This window comes from Agelaius tricolor, unplaced genomic scaffold (assembly GCF_023055355.1).
Source record: "Agelaius tricolor isolate 1412-34295 unplaced genomic scaffold, bAgeTri1.0.p SCAF_1, whole genome shotgun sequence".
NCBI lineage: Eukaryota > Metazoa > Chordata > Aves > Passeriformes > Icteridae > Agelaius > Agelaius tricolor.
The window spans coordinates 3,424,990-3,441,385 of NW_027269261.1; positions in this window are offsets into that span (position 1 = coordinate 3,424,990).

Consider the following 16,396-nt stretch of genomic DNA (forward strand, 5'->3'; position numbering starts at 1 on the left):
GAACTGATGGGATGGCATAAGCTGCCACTGGTCATATGATTTTCAGCTTCTGATTGGTCATACATTAAGCATTAGTAATGGGGCAATGCCATTTCCACTATCATTCTCTGGCAAGAGTGAAAGTATTACATAGTGCACCATAATTCTGTGATAATGATAGCATGCAATGTGCTGGTTTCTCCCCACTGCGGACACAAAAATTGTAGGAGACTTGGCTTCTCCAGACTGTCTTTATGGAATTAACAAAGAAATATGCTTGCCATGACATATATTGAACCTTTTCAGTGCCTTTCTGGGTAACTTTATGGGCACATGTGTTATGTATGTCACAACCAAACTCTGCAGGAAGAGATAAAATAGTGCACACATCACACAATGGGTGTAAGCAATGGGCAACCCAGGCTCCAACCTGCACAGCGCACAGAGGTTTTTTCAAAGAAAAATGCTGACTCTCTAAATGGAAGACGCTTTAGTTTCTGCACCTGTTCTGCTCAGTATCTTGTTAGGCTGCTTCTACTTCTACTATATGTCATACTAATAGGGAGAAGCAAAACAGGGAGAAATTATGATGGATATTAGTTGATCCCCATGTTATTGCTAGATGTGATTATTGCTTTTTCCTGCTCGGGCTCCCTCAGTGTACTCCTAACAGAGTGCAGCTTATTAAAAAGCTCTGCTGTTTAAGTTTTACTGGCATAATAACCAGCTCTCTCTTTATGGTTGTTCTGAAGTCGATTCAGTAGCCACCTGTCAGTCTGTGAAACAAATGTTAGATTTTCCTAATGACTATTAAGATTTTCCATGGATTTTTCTCCCATCGTATCTCTCTGAACTTGTCCAGCGCTGTGTTTGTGCTCGTGATTTATGCTTAGCAGGTGTTTGCTTGCTATGGGTTTCTAAATGTTGGCTTCCTACTGTAAGGAAAGAATGGGAAGGTGGGAATGGGTTTATTATATTCTGTATATTGTTCTACAACGACAAAATGGATTTCCAGCTGACACCCTATGTGCTGCCACAAATTAAGCCACAAAACCCTATCTGTATCAGCAATATACCAAGTAATGCAAGGGAATTCACAGTTAAGACTGAAGCTCCATTATTAACTCACTATATTGTGCCTGGATATTGCTGTACATATTGTTTGGTACATACCAGGATCACTGCAATAGGTAAACAAAAGCAGGTGAACTTACAATACAATTCAGTCTTCCCTGTAAGATTCTGTGCCTCATTGTTTTAACCAGACCTTTTGTCTTTTGCTCAGTTTTGGAAACCTGAATTGTATCATTTGCTGTTTCAGTTTTTCAATTTTATAATGTCTGTCGAGACTATATGACCTGGCACAAAATATCCTTAGTGATCCCTTGTGAAAATGCATTAAATATTTTAAAAATATTTTAAATTACATTATTCACATAATTATTTAGATCTACAATGCTAAAAACATCATTGCAATTAGCTAGATTAGTGCAACCCAATTTTCAAATGCCTATTCCTTACTTGATACCCTGTACAAGCTCTTACGAGAAACATTGCAATGTTTTTATTAATAGTTTTTGCCCCTAATTCTCATAGCCATTATTCACTTTAGAGAGGATGACTACTGCTGTGAAGTTGTGGACTGTTCAGTGTCATTGCCTGTGTTGAGATTTTCAATCCTTTACATGTACAAATGCAAGAATCCTATAGAAATCTTACCTTTCCTTGTGCTGTATCTGTAGAAATGGTGGAATCCTGAAAAAATCTTACCTTTCCTTGACCTGCACTTGTACAAGTGGTGGAATCCTGGAGAAAACTTACCTTCCCTTAGTCCACAAAAGCTTCTGAGGCTGCTCCTGTCACCTGTGGGATCATTACCCAAAGCCTCCCCCTCCTTTTTTCTCTCAGCAGAAAAAAAAATCATAGCCTTCACTGGGCTTTGGATTATTCTACATTTTAACACACCCTTCCCAGTGGGTTCACACATGCACAGTTCCCCTTTGTCCCCAAAGACAGGTCCTACTCAGCATATCCGTCATCATTTACTTGGGTCCTTCAGGGACTCCATTGCATTTTGGTCACCTTTTCCCCCAATTTAGGTCTTGTTTTTTTCTAGTGCTGCTGTCTGAGCATGATTTGGAGTTTTATTGTTCCATTCTCATCTTGTCCCTCATGTTTACCCAAGTAGTCACTGGTGTGATCTGTAGTTGACTCTTAGGGTTGTATAAAAATTTGACCTTTTCCTGGTGACTTATGATGGCGTTGCTATGCCATAAAGGCAAAGGAAGTTATTGCTCAGCTTTTTTGGAAAAAAAATTGAACCAACCCAACAAAAAATACTGAAAAACTTTAGTACTGTGGGCTGGTTTTGATTCACCTTAAAATCACGAATCTAAAGGTTTAAATCAGCATTTCACTTGAAATTAGAGACTTCTATAAAGAATGGAATATTGAAAACAAACCAACACATTTCTTGGTGTTTGCAGGATTCTACCCAAAATTTACTTTTAAACCATAAAAAGCTTTTATCTGTCCTTTGCATGAATTTAGTTACTGGTCTTTATTCTTCAGCTATTTTGTGTGTTTGGAATTTACAATGTACACAATTTTATTTATCATATAACTTTCCTTCGGATCCTTGAGATATACACTAGAGCCAAGACTGGCTGTCATTTACCAACAAAAGGTTGTTATTTTTGTAGTTAAGTGTCTGTGTGCTGTTTTGACGATAACTCTTCTGTTTCCTTGTCTCCTCTGCTTAAACTTCATAGCATTTACAAGATAATTTAGAAGATCTTCTGAATACTGCTGCCTATCAATATTTGTTAGCTCCATTTTGTAACTCTCATTTGAGAAAGGTATCATTTGATTTATTTCTTTATTTGGATATTTACTACTCTATAATAAGAGTACCCAGTCAATGCTCTGGGCTCTACTGATAACCTTTTAAGTACGCACATATATAAATACAATTTCCAGTTGTCACGAGGTCCATCAGAGCCCAACAACAAAATGGATATAACAAAAATAATTTGTCCCTACATAGTGACTGATAGTTCCAGTGACCTCACTGGAACAGGAGCTGTACATCATTACCATAGAACCATCATGATATCACCAATCTCTTCCACCTGTATTCTTATAGGACAGGGACACAAAATGGGCTGAAGGTCATAAAACATGATTTTATAATGTGAGGGAAGGCACCTTGTAACAGTTATAAGAGAGATGCTTCAAATATCTGTAAGACAACCTAAGAGGAAAAAATCTGGATGTGAGAAATCCTGATTGCATCACTTTAATCATTAGTCTTTATCTGGTGCATCGGTTTTTATAGATTTTTCCATAATTTTATTGGTTTTAAAAGGACGCAGCCAAAGTTATAATAAGCCTAGTTAGCATTTAAAGAATACTGACACAAACTACCTGCCAGACAGAATCATACACACATGTGGGGTTGTAAAATGTGAGTTCTGATATTGTACCAGTAAAATCCTTTTTATCTCACAAAGTCTGCAACAATGCTCTGTAGCTCTTGACACAGGGACTTTTTTATATAGTGTTTGAATCACCTTCCTTTTAAATGCTGCTAACTGTGAAATTAGTGTTGTCCCTCAAAGTGCATGGAAATAATTGTCAGTAATTGAACACAGTTTGGGGGCTAATTATATAGAAATTGATATTAAAAGAATACTACAGGATTGATTGAGTTTTGCAGTTCATATTTAGTTTTCAAATTACTACAGTTGAAAGGCTGTGGTAAGAAACAATAAAAATCCATTCAAAGCTGCTAAAGCAAATTAAGGTTTACTAGTCCTTTGAAAGACAAATGATCCAAGTGAGGTAATGTACGGAGGATAGTAAAAATGTTCTTGAAATTTGCCATAGATTTAAAATATCAGGTGTTTAAGGATGATGTATGTTGAGCACATGTAATTTCTCCCATTAACTTCTGTTTAAATGGTTGGGGTTTCTGGTTTGGGTTGTCTCAAAAATGAAAGAAATGCCTTCTTTATGTGTATCAGCTCTAGAATTTTGTCGAGGGTCCATGCGAGTCAGAACATGCTGAGATGTTAGAGGAGCATAGGCTCTCATGGCCTTGATCTCTGCTTTTGAATGGGAGCAGGAAATTGGTTTTGGGGAGAACTTTTTGTAATTGAAAACCCACTTGGTCCTAATCATAAAGTGTCATAAGTAAACGGGATCTTGACAAAAGTAGAGAATATGAACTTACCTTTGTTCCTCGTGCTGGAAGGAATCTTGCAACCCTGAGAGCAGTTGAAGCACTCCCAAATTTACCTGGGAGGAGAATTGTAAAACAATAAGAGAAAAGAAAGAGAAATCATGTACACTGTTGCATGTCATAAACCCAGAGGGTTTCAAATCTATTGCATATTTCCCTGCAGTCAGAAATTGCTGGAAATTGCTGGGCAGTTAGGAAAAAAAGTCAAATAAACATTTATCTTCCCCTCCAAATTTATTGGAGCAGTAATATTTCCTTTTTAAACTAGTAGCATGGAAAGACCACTAAGGGATATTTTAAACATATGTGTGACAATGCAGAATGTTTAAGAGGTGAATATCCTACTCAAGGAACATTCAGAAGGAAGGCCTAAAACAATTTCATTCAGGGTTTGTTTTTTTAATTGAGTCTTATAAGTATTGTGAGGAAGACAACATCCTTTTCTAATTTGTCTATTTTTCTATAAAAATGTCATTACTTCTTTATAAAAATCTAGAGAAAGTATGTAAGAATAATTGCCAATGTTTTTCTCTTAAAATAACTATAAAAACATTATTACAACAAAATTTTAAATTAATACAGTCTAGATAAGTATAAAACAAATATTCTCTTAAAATATTTTTTTAAATCTGTTATATTTTGGGTTCCATGGAATTGTTTGGAGAGTAAATACCTTCCTATAAATTTTACAAGATTATTGTATCAAGTAATTTGGATATTACAAAAGCAGTGAATTGATAACACTGATAACAAAAAAAATTCTAAAATGAAATAGCAAACTCTGTAAAATAACTGAAATGCATGTCAGAAAAAAACCCACATCAGTTTCCCTCAAATAAGACAAAATCCAAGATTAAACATGTAAAAAATATTCCAGAATCAACACTTCCAATCTCTAAAGGATCATAAGTAAGGAATTTAGAAATAGTTCATGGTATTAGAAGAAGCAATAGTTTTGCTTTTTTCTTCTTTTGCTTTTAAATTGTGTGAAATGCCACAGTGGTAAATATATGCAGAGAAACTAACAGTCACCCAATGCTCAGATACTAAACATGATTCATTAGTGAGCAATTAAATTGCTGTGGGGATGAAGCCAATGTATTCTTTCTTGGAGGAGATGCCACTGGCTAAAGTTACTAGCAGTAGAAAAGGAAGCACACCTAGATATCACAGCCCACTGCAAATGCATATGATTAAACAAATTTATCTACCAAAATGGATGTACAAACCACAGCAAATGGGTCTGATGGAGGCTTTAATGCATAGGGGTGCATTACGTCTATATCACATTGCTATAGGACCCAGTGAGCTTCCTGAAGCAGCTCTGCCACATAAAACCCAATTAACTCTCAGAGTTTAATACAACTGAACTTCTCCAGATGGCTCAATCATTTGGAGTTAATTCAGACACTTCTGCCTGGGTTAATAGTATGGTCACTGTGCTGAAACAACAAACAAACTTACCAGAGCTTTAGACATAAGAAAGACAGGAATAAAGCAAACAACCCACAGTGGTTCCCTAGAACAGGAGGTGAAGGGATCACATTTAGACTCCCAAACACAAGAGAGCTTTCAGTTTGGGCTATCAGCCAAGGAGCCTGGCAAGTCTAACTCAGAATTTATTCCTTCAGCTCTTTTCAGAAGAGGTTTGTAAGAATTAACATTTTTCACAATTCCATCCTCATCTGATCTTTAGGAGTATCTTGTTGTAGACATTGAAGGGTAGGGACAGCATGGAATCAAGTAATTACTACTCACCTGCTGGGCAGTGAGGAAGTTCAGCTCCCAAATCAGAATGTGGAATTTCTGTAGGGGAAAGAAGATTAGACTCAACAGAAATGCACTTTTTGTTCAGCCTAGAGGAATTTGGTTACACAGAAGAAAATAGTGACAGAAAGCTAGACTTGACCCTGTACAAATGGATCTGAGTGTGTGCATGGAATACTTGAACATATTCATCCATGACTTCTTATGGTTCAGCTCTTCCTTCCTACAATACATAATGGCAGCAGGTTGAACAGCAGAAGGAAATAAATTCCAAAAAAAAAATTCCAAAAAATTTGGAATACAGGAGACACAATTCTGCAGGTACTGGAATGTTTTGAGATTAAGCATCATTTGCAATCTCAACTGTGTTATGGACTATTTGAATATTTACTGACATGTGCTTGTAACCCTAAAAAATGTTACAGAATAGTCAAACTTCTTTTATTTAAGAAAGTCTCTTGTATAATGCCTAAGAAAACAGGATTACTTAAAAATATCTCATATACAAATGATGCTTTGAAAAATTCTGCTGTTCTTGCTGAAAATTTATTGCATATTAGCACTTCTGTTTTGAAAAATCAATGAATTATTGTGCTTTTTCTCTCTTTCACTATCACTGCTGTTTTTAAACTCGCTAACTGAGATTTGAATGTTACATTCCTGGCAGGAATTTTCAGTGCTGGGAGCGTTGCCTTTGCTTTAGCTGCCTTAGAAATATGAATCCAAGGTCAATATGAAAACAATTTTCCTTAAAAATAATCCTTCCTTATAAACAGTTCACACATATTATTGAGTAGTACAACATAACTCTAACATTGCATAATTTCACCAGAAAAACCTTTCAAGCTTTCAATAGCTTCAAGGCCATGTAGTTTGAAAAAGAAAACTTCAAAGACCACCCCTAAATCCTAGTCCTTCTACATGACTGCACTCTTAGCAAAGTTCATCCCTATATTCTTTGTGATCTTTCATGATTTAATTAGAAAAATCTTTTTAAAACTTTTTTTTAATGTAGTAGTATAACATCCGCATTTTCAGCAGTATGCTGTTTAATCACATTGGGTTATAAAGTGAAATTCTTACTACTCAGTGTAATATCTTGTAGAACCATGTGTTTGGTCTTTTAGTGTCCCTGACTCATCATCTTATATTCTTTCATCAACATTTTAATAGCCACTCTTAAAAATGTAATTTGATGGATAATTCTCTAAACCTGTTTCAGTTTTGTTGTTTCTTTAAAAAGTTATGTCCCTGCACATGTTTTCTTTCTGTGATTACTGCACCTGAAACTAATTTCAAGCACTCAAAGACAGACTTAAGCCCAGGGCCAGCATAAACTCATAAGTTGATAGATCTATGCCAGGTTGTGGCATTGATTCTGGTTCTCAGGTAGGATAATTTTGTCAGAATCAAATCTTTCACTTTTAGCCCCAACACGTGTATTTATAGTACATATTTTATATTCTATATCTAGCATATAGTATGTAGTGTAATTTGAGTGTGAGCAACTGAATCCTGGTTTAACCCTGTGTTCAATCCCTATGTGATTTATCCACAACCCTTGCAGTCAGCAGTTTCTGTCTCTGTTCCCTCTTAGTCTAAGCCTGCAAGTCTAAAAAGGGGGATATTTATTCCTTTATATTCAATTCACAAGTAGCTGTCACAGAAACCAGGATACTAGACTGATTGGGAAAGCCCAGAAGAGTATCACTGCTGTATTCTTCCTTTGGCAGAGTTTGTCTTGTCTTTAAAGTTTTTTTCCTTTTTTTTCCCCACCGAGGAAATAAGGAAATTTAAACTATTCCACTACATGAAGTTTAAAAAAACCCAACCAAACAAAAATGCCCTAAAATCAAAACCCTGAACTGAATAAAAATCTTTAAGTTGCCTGTGATTATTAAGGAAATTCCAGAAAGTTAAATAACTTGAAAAAATGGAGAAAAGAAGGTATAAGTGCTAAATATCTGAAGGGGAGTCTACACCTAAAACTTGAAGACATACTTTGAGTTCTGATTTGGAAAATGACTGTGCAGTGGTGTGCATTATGGAAGCCATATGTGCCTGCTCAGGTTTTTTAACCACATGCTGCAGAGTAGCCAAGAAATGAGTGTATTTTTTTCCTCTATGTTTAAAGAAACCCAACCCAAACTGTATACAGGTTTCTACCAGATATTTAATGATGCATCAGAAAACTACTATGTTTCTATAAGGGAATGAACCGGGGGGGGGAATTCTGTCCTTATTTTCAGGTGGTGCTGCTGAAATCCTCATGTCTTGCCATGCCCACCTTGTGCTTCCTTAAGGAAAATCTTTAAAACACTTTGGTCCTTAAAGCAGTGTTGGACTGGATGTATGCTTTTGACCCACAAGTGATAATTACAAAGCCTTGTCCCAAAGGTGGAAGGACTCTGTATTGCAACTTATATTACTAGTTAATTCTTTAAAAAGTAATGATCAGAGCCATTGTCTGAACTCAATTTCATTACACATGAGCAAATCTGGAATACAGTTACTGCAGTCAGGTTAAAGTCAATGAACTAGATCAGATTTATATTGGCTCGACCGAGATCATAAATTGGTCCTGTAATTGGACCTTTGGTCTTAAATAAAACATTTGCAATTGGCTGTTCTGCCCAGGGAACAGACAACTGTATCTTGACAGAGTTCTGAACCTATTAGAATTAGTTGGGAGAGAGTGACTAGATGATGAACATCAACTTCCATAAAAGTGAGAGAAATAAAACTGCAAATAGAAAAGTGCTGAATTTGAAGAAGATTATCCTTAAACTTCCATCTACATTAGCAGAGCAGGAGGAAATGTGAATTTAAAGTAAAATATGTGGTGATGAGGCTGTGATATCCATGGCATTTTTAATTTTTTTTTTTTTTTAAAGCTGTAGCTGAATTTAAAAGACTGACTGGACATTTACAGCTGGAGTACATTAGATGCATTTCAGCATTTTCCACTTGAGCTTAATCCAAAAGGAATTTGGTTCATGTGGTTCAATACCACATCATGATGTGAATCAAAGCACAGAACATGAGGACAATCAGAGATTCACTTCAAAAGCACAATGCTGATCTGAACTAAAATGACACTAAAATAAGAACTCCCAGGTACAGAGAGCTATTTGTAGGCTTTGCTGAAGATTGTTTATACTCTCAGTGGACATTCTCTTACAAAAAGTCCCTGAGTGAATTCTCACTGTTCTTTAGAAGAAAACATGGCAAGAAGGCCTGTGAATCAATTGCTTGAAACAAAAAGATAATTTTATCTTGTCAAGATCAAACTATCCTTTCTGGGTTTCACCCAGCTAATATAAGAATGGTATATAAAACATCTTTTACAACTGCATTTCTCCTAAAAGGAATTATTCAGAAAGTAACAAGAACGTACTGAGATAATATTAACTCTCCTGCTGACCTTTAAGAGAACACATAAATTGCAGATTAGCTACTTTTAGCCCAAACCAGCTAACCTGGCAAGGTTAAGGGCTGAAATACAGCTTTTGCTCCCTTTTACAGAACACCTTCCATGGTCAGTGCAGATGAAATCCCCAGGGTGTTGATGAGCCCGTTACACCCTTTCCACAACTCGGTAGGTGTCCTACGAGTCAACTTGCAGAAGAATCCTACATGCCTTGGTAACAGAGCATCTTCAGGGCAGGGCAGGAGCTGAGGAATCCTTCAAACAGGTAAGGCTTGATAGTGAGGATGCTCACCCAGTGCTAGACTGCCTTGCTTGTGCACCTGCAGCAACCACCTCAGCTCTGGATTTATGCTTCCAGAGCTTTTCTGGAAAAGGCAATGTGCTTCAGTGCAGCTTTTCATGAAAGGGGTGTCTGTCTGTCTGTCCATGGTCTGAGACTAGGGCACAAATCTGTGAGTTAACTGTGCACTGCAGAGACAGCCCAAAGGGAATGAGTTCTTTTGTTTAAGAATAAACTGACTGCTGCTTAGACATGTGGTTCCTTCAAGACAAAAAGGCAAGTAACTGGGTTACATTTAGAAAAATGATTTTAATGAACAGGAAAAATGGCATTTAATCTTTTGGTGTATCCTGCATTTTATGAGCAAATTTCATGGGAAACTGTGTAAATGGAACATAATTATTTTTAAAATAGAATCCTTTGTTATTAGCTGCATAACTGTCGTGTGTACATAAAGCACCCTGCTGTACAGACAAAAGACTGGAAAAGTTTCCTGGAGAGTTACTGCTATTGAAAGAATAAAAATTGAAGCAGTGGGATGAACTTTTGGTTCACAGACTCAAATACTGAATGTTAAACCTGGCTGAGAGAAAATCACTTTATTCTGATAACCGGATTAGTTAGAACAAAAATAGAGAAAATTAAGAACTGAAGAGCAGAAAATTAAGGTGGAATGCAATTTAAAGAGTAAGTAGATGATGTAGGCTTTCATTTTCATCCCCCCTAGTGTCCAGCTAATTAAAATTACAATCAAAATGAAAGTCTAAACTTGTAAATATCTTTAGCTAATGATTTTGTCTTTTTAATCATCTTCACATTCAAAGACTTTATTTTATTCATTTAGAGCTTTACAATAAAATGAAATTGTTTTCCTCTAGTAAAATCCTTTTAATTTTCGTTATCTGTTTCTTTTTACATCATACATTATGTATTTTCCTCTTTTCTTTCTAATTTCTGCACAGGATTCTCTACTCTTATGGTCTGTGCTCCTCTTAGGCATTAACTTAAAACTGTTATAAAGTTAAATGGTATAAAGTGCTATAATGTAAACTTCTTGCTTAGTGTAAAATCCCTGGAGTTGCATCTTGTGGCTCACAAACTGATCTAGACAAATAGCAACTTTCTTCATAAGGTGCATCTACAATGAATTTTTAAGCCACTGATCACATAGTACTTATTGTTCTGTCTAAATTTAAAATTTTATCTCCTTTGTTTCTAAGACAAACAATGGATCTGCCCTGATTTATCAACTGCTATTTGTGGATAATGGCTGGGCTTTTTTCTGTGACTCCTTTTTGGTTTTCATGCTTATTTCACTGTGATATTTTTAAAAGAACATATTTAGTTTTGCTTCAAAATTTGTTTTTGTTATGGAAGTTTTCTAAAGTGTGCTGAAAAGAACCTTGAAACTGCTGCTTGGTGATACAGTTGTGTTTTAATGACTTCCCTCATTTTGGATAATAGGAATTTCATTTTATTTTGCTAGACAACACTGACTTAAAATGGGCTCTAGGATTGTAACTTAGCCATAACAATGTACTTCAACACCATAGAGATATATTTATTTTGTAAACTGGCTCATTTCAACCTCATGCAACCTTGCATGATCCAGCTACACTGTAAAGCCTGAGGATTCTGCACTGGATTCTGGGTGTCAGCCTGGCTTCTGAACTATGCTGGAGAGATGGGTTTGTATTTTGGGTATTGTAGTTAGAAAATCCCATAAAAAGGCAATGCCAAAACCCAGGTGAAACACCAGAAGTTCAAAATACTCAGATTTGGTAGCTGCTGATGGAGAGAAGTGCAGTATGAATGCATGTAAAGGTGCTCAACCTTTAGCTTTACAGGAAAGGTGTTTTTCATCTGTAATGACTCTGCTGGATGCTTCAAGCCATATCTCTACAGGAGATTCATGTGTGGGTTTGCAAGTTTTAACCTACCTTTTTTGACTTACCTGAGAAAATTTACACATCAGTCATCACTCTGGTATCTGAATTATCTTCACATAAAACCTATTAGGAGCACAACAGACCCTAAAAATTATCATAAACTGCCTGACATGTCTTAGATTGTTACACCACTTCTAGCTGGAAGAAAACATTTTCATTTGTTGATCTTTGCTTTGCTTTTCTTGGCCATTAAGAGGAAAGCATGTTAGTATTATACACTTTTTTGCAAGATAATGATCAGTTTTATATCAATGCACATATACTGAACTCTCCTGAAATAGTCCCATTTTACACTGGTAAAACAAGGCCAGATTTTGGCCCAGCATGTTTTGGAATCTCTAACAGCACACAGCCCCTGCTTCTGAAAGGCAACTTTCATCTGGCTGCCTGGAAGATCTCCAAGAGCTTGTGCTCTGCAAGGTTTGAAAGGGATTAACTGCATACTCTTGTGCCTTTAGAATCAATATAACATATGGATTGGCCTCATCTTCCTGAGCTGCCACTGACTGCAAAGGGAGTATTTGTACAATTGGGGAAGATGTAATTGGGCTTAAAGGCTCTGTGTTTTTTATGTGCAGAGTTAATTTATGTGAATGCATTAATGTTCATACATCAGTCATTTTGCTGGGTCATCTGCCAAAAACAGTGCCAAGACTTTGCCTATATATACAAAGATGAACGTGAGCTTTGAGAGCCCTCTAGTCCCAAGACATTTTTAAAATAGCCAATGCTTACTTAATCATTTTATACTGTTAATAGATCAATCACTGCTCTTGGTTTGGATATGATAGTAAAGTTCTTTAAATACAGAAGAATAATTGCATTCAAACTCATCAGAGAGAGGTGTTTCCTGCTTAGATACTTCTGTGAACAGCTGCACTGCTTTGGTGTTATGAGGGAGGTGTCCCGAGTCCTCGAGTTTGTGAGCTGTTAACTATGAAAAATGGTTTTAAATAGCCAGAAATAAAAGTGGAGTGTAAGACAACTCTATGCAAATAGGAACACAGAATGGTTTGGGTTGGAAGAGACCTTAAATACCATCTAGTTCCAAAACCTGCCATGAGTAGGCAGCCCTTCCACTATCTCAGGTTGTTCCAAGCCTTGTCCAACCTGGTCTTGGACAATTCCAGGGGTGGGCAAGCCACAGTTTTCTGGGCAACCTATGCCTGGGCCTCATCACCCTCACAGGGAATAATTTCTTCTTAACACCTAATCTAAACCTCCTCTGTCTCACTTTGAAGCCATTCTCCCTTGTCCTGTCACTCCAGGGATAAGCAAAGGAAGAAGTGTCTGTGGAAACTGTGCCACTAAGAGGTTGTGGCCTGGGAGAATGGTGGTAGAAGTGGAAGCCTGGTGGTTCTCACCTTGTGTGCTCTTCCACTGTCTGATCTAACATCTTGCTTCCAAAAAGGGTGGTTTGGCTGGTGGATGTGCCCTCCTGATGCTTTCTTCATGTCATCTCTTGTGCCTCTGTCACAGCTCCAGCAAACCAGGCCAGTTTAAAAAGAATTTAAAAAAGACATTAGCTCTTGGTCAGTGACCAAACTGGCACATTGTATAAGGGCATTGATTGGGAACCAGAGCTGGCATAAGGGAGAAGAGGCTGCAGGGCCAGGAATGCCAGGAACAGGGGAAGGGGAGAGCACAATGATCCTTGACAGCAGCAGGGAGCCTTTCAGGGGGAGAAGCAGTCCAATAAAACCCTTTCCAGGTAACAACCATGGTTTGCTGCTTTACTCACAGAAAACTTCAGTGAGTCCCAAAAATGGCTGTGGGTGAGTCTGAGGTGTGCTTTAAAAAAGTGGAAAACTGAAGAGAGGAAAACTCCTTCACTAGCTGAGAAAAAGGCTGGAGTGTTGTTTCTTTTTTGTTTGTTTGTTTTTGTTTTGGGTTTTTTTTCTAGTACTTAAGTTTCAGTAGTTTTCTATATGTACAACTTTGTAGCTTTTAGAAACAAGGAAGCAAATTTACTGTTATTTTACAAGCCTACAACTACACAGTACTCAAAGTACTATTTTGGTATATTTAGTTATGAGTTCAAACATATCCTTTTTTACCCTTAGGAATAAATAAGGGCTGGAATTTTTAAACCGGTGCCTATAGTGCACTTTGGAGAAGCCTGGGAAGCTGTTCTCTCTTTTTTAGGTCTGCTTAAAGAGTTGTTTGTAGGAAAATATATTAAATCCTGTTTATAACACCAGATTGTGTGGCTGCTAGGTAGATGAGGAATCACCTCAGGAGAGAGGTGCTGCTCTCTGAAACAGAGCTGCTTTGTATCAAAAAATAATCTAAACTAGAAAAGTTTGAGAACACTTGATCGATGGCTTTTTGCTCTTAGTAACATTGACCTTCAGTGGCTTGAAATACTATTGTAATTTTTCAATTTACTATTCTAAAATCCAGATTTCATAAACATATTATTATCTTTCCATTATGATTACTTATTGCCTCCAAGGTCTACAATGCTTTCCTGTAACATCTAAATGGAAATGGGATTAGGATGAGATCCTGTCACTCAGGGGATTTGTGGGAAAAGGTGGGGATGTGCACAGAAAAGGTCATTTCTTAGGGCCGAGATGAATAAAACGACACTGAGTTATGAAAAAGGACAGCAATAACAGTATTAGCCATTTTGCATGGGTTTAAATGGATTGTTTTTTGTTGGAGACACTAATGCTGGAGAACAATGCACTGTTATTTTCTTGCCTTTCATAACATCCTTAAATAAATAAAAAAACCAGCTCTTAAAAAATCCACATTATTTCAATGTGGTTCCATGTGCATTCTGACTGATGAATGCACTTTCTTTCTGACTGTTTGTGGGATGACTTAGCTAACAAAATTTAGCCCAGAAATTGGTGCTTTCAAGTGTTTGCTCTGTACACTGCTTGTTTTGCCACTGGAGCCATGATTTTATTGATGGCTTAACTGGCTGAATATGATATTTGAATGGACAAGTAATTAATAACATACTCCATTATGATTCTTCGGGCAAACAATAATTGTAATTAAATTGGTATATGTGGCCTGTGGCTGAAAGATCAGATCAGTGCTCCTTTCCCTTGAGGAGCAGAGCTGTCCAACTTCTCACTGATCTTGTTTTTCAGTGTTTCTGCTTTAAAAATGCTGGCCTGCCTGCCAGCTCAAAGTAACGTGATGCTTCAAGTAATTCTATTTTTTTTACAAAGTTTTGAAGTGTGCAGCATATACAGTGTAAGATAATGATTAATGTTTTCTGGACTCCAGTAGTAGAATATTTTATGCTTCTGATCTTATGGTATTTTTATTTAGATGCATTACTCCATAAATGCACTTGGCTAAAGGGACTTGACATTTTTTTAATGCCAGAGATTCAGATAAGCATGGCCAAAAAAAGAAGTAAAAACCCCCTGCCTTCAGTTTTGCACTTGATGCAATTAAGAAATGATCAGTGGACCTGGTAAAGTACAGAGCTACTTCACAATTAAATAAGGTAATTTCTAGTGCAATGCATACTGAGAGAAAACAGCTCAAGAGGAGAAATGTTTTGGTCAAAATTAAATTAATAGATAATACAAGGGATACAAATTGCTATGAAACACTGGATTAACTGCTTGTGGTGAGCCATGCTGGGTAGTGAAATGCACAGGAACAGCTTCAGGGGAGCAAACTACAGAAGGGCTGAACACCGGGGTATTTAAAACCTGATCGTGCATATGGTTAGAAAATGTTTCTTGCCTTGGTAACGATCTTGCATTGTCCAAGGTGTTCTGGAGCAGAAAAGGGTGGGTAAAGCAACATTGTTGCACAGAACCGAATCTTTATTTCTCAGATACGCTGATAGTTTGCTGGAAGTCTGGAAATCACCAGTGGCATGTCCATGGTATAAAAAAAAGTTAAACAGTGGTGAGAATATATATTTAGTAGCACATATTCCTGAAAATCTTACCATGGTGAGTTTACATGTCAACTCTTGGGACTCTTTCACCTATCTATTGCCTCCTAGTGCATTCTATATTATATTTCCAATAGCCTCTACAACAACATAAAGCTGCAGAGGCTTTCACTGCTTTTGAATCTTTGATTTCCATGCAGTCCCTGTGAATGGACCTCCCAAGCTAAGGGAACAGGATTTAGCTGCAGGTGTAAACATTTGTGTGGTTTTCTTCATTTCTCTTTCAGTCCACCTCCTGTCCCACACAGGTACAGTTGCTTGTGCCACACACCTTTTAGGTGACTGTGGTAAGTCACCTATCTCTTAATAAAACAAAATTTTCTTCCTCAAATATATCTAATTAGGCAAAAAGCAGTGTTTTCTTTCTTAAACATGCCTATTTGGGTGGAAATTGACTTGCATGATGCTCAGCCTCAGTGATGTGCAAAGTTTCAATGCCTTCCAAAACACATGCAAAAAACCCCAAAGTTTTAAGTTTTTCTCCTCAGGCTTTCCCACATACTGTGGCTGCCAGATCCTCACAGCAACCCACCCAGAAAAGAGGAAGGTTTTTATCCCAGTACCTGTGTGAGAGGGCAGGAGAGCTATCATGACCCTAAAAGTAAGTGTTATGGTAGGAAATGTTGACCCCTAAAACAGAATGCATAAATCAAGTAACCCCTTGCCCTGGGTGGCACGAAAATCTCCATGACACAGTCAGCTGACTACTATGGCCCTTACTTAATATTAATCCTTACTTAACAGCTAATCCTTACTTAATCCAGTCCCCTCAGGATGTACTAAATAGCGAGGAAACCCCGGCTCTGCTCTAGGG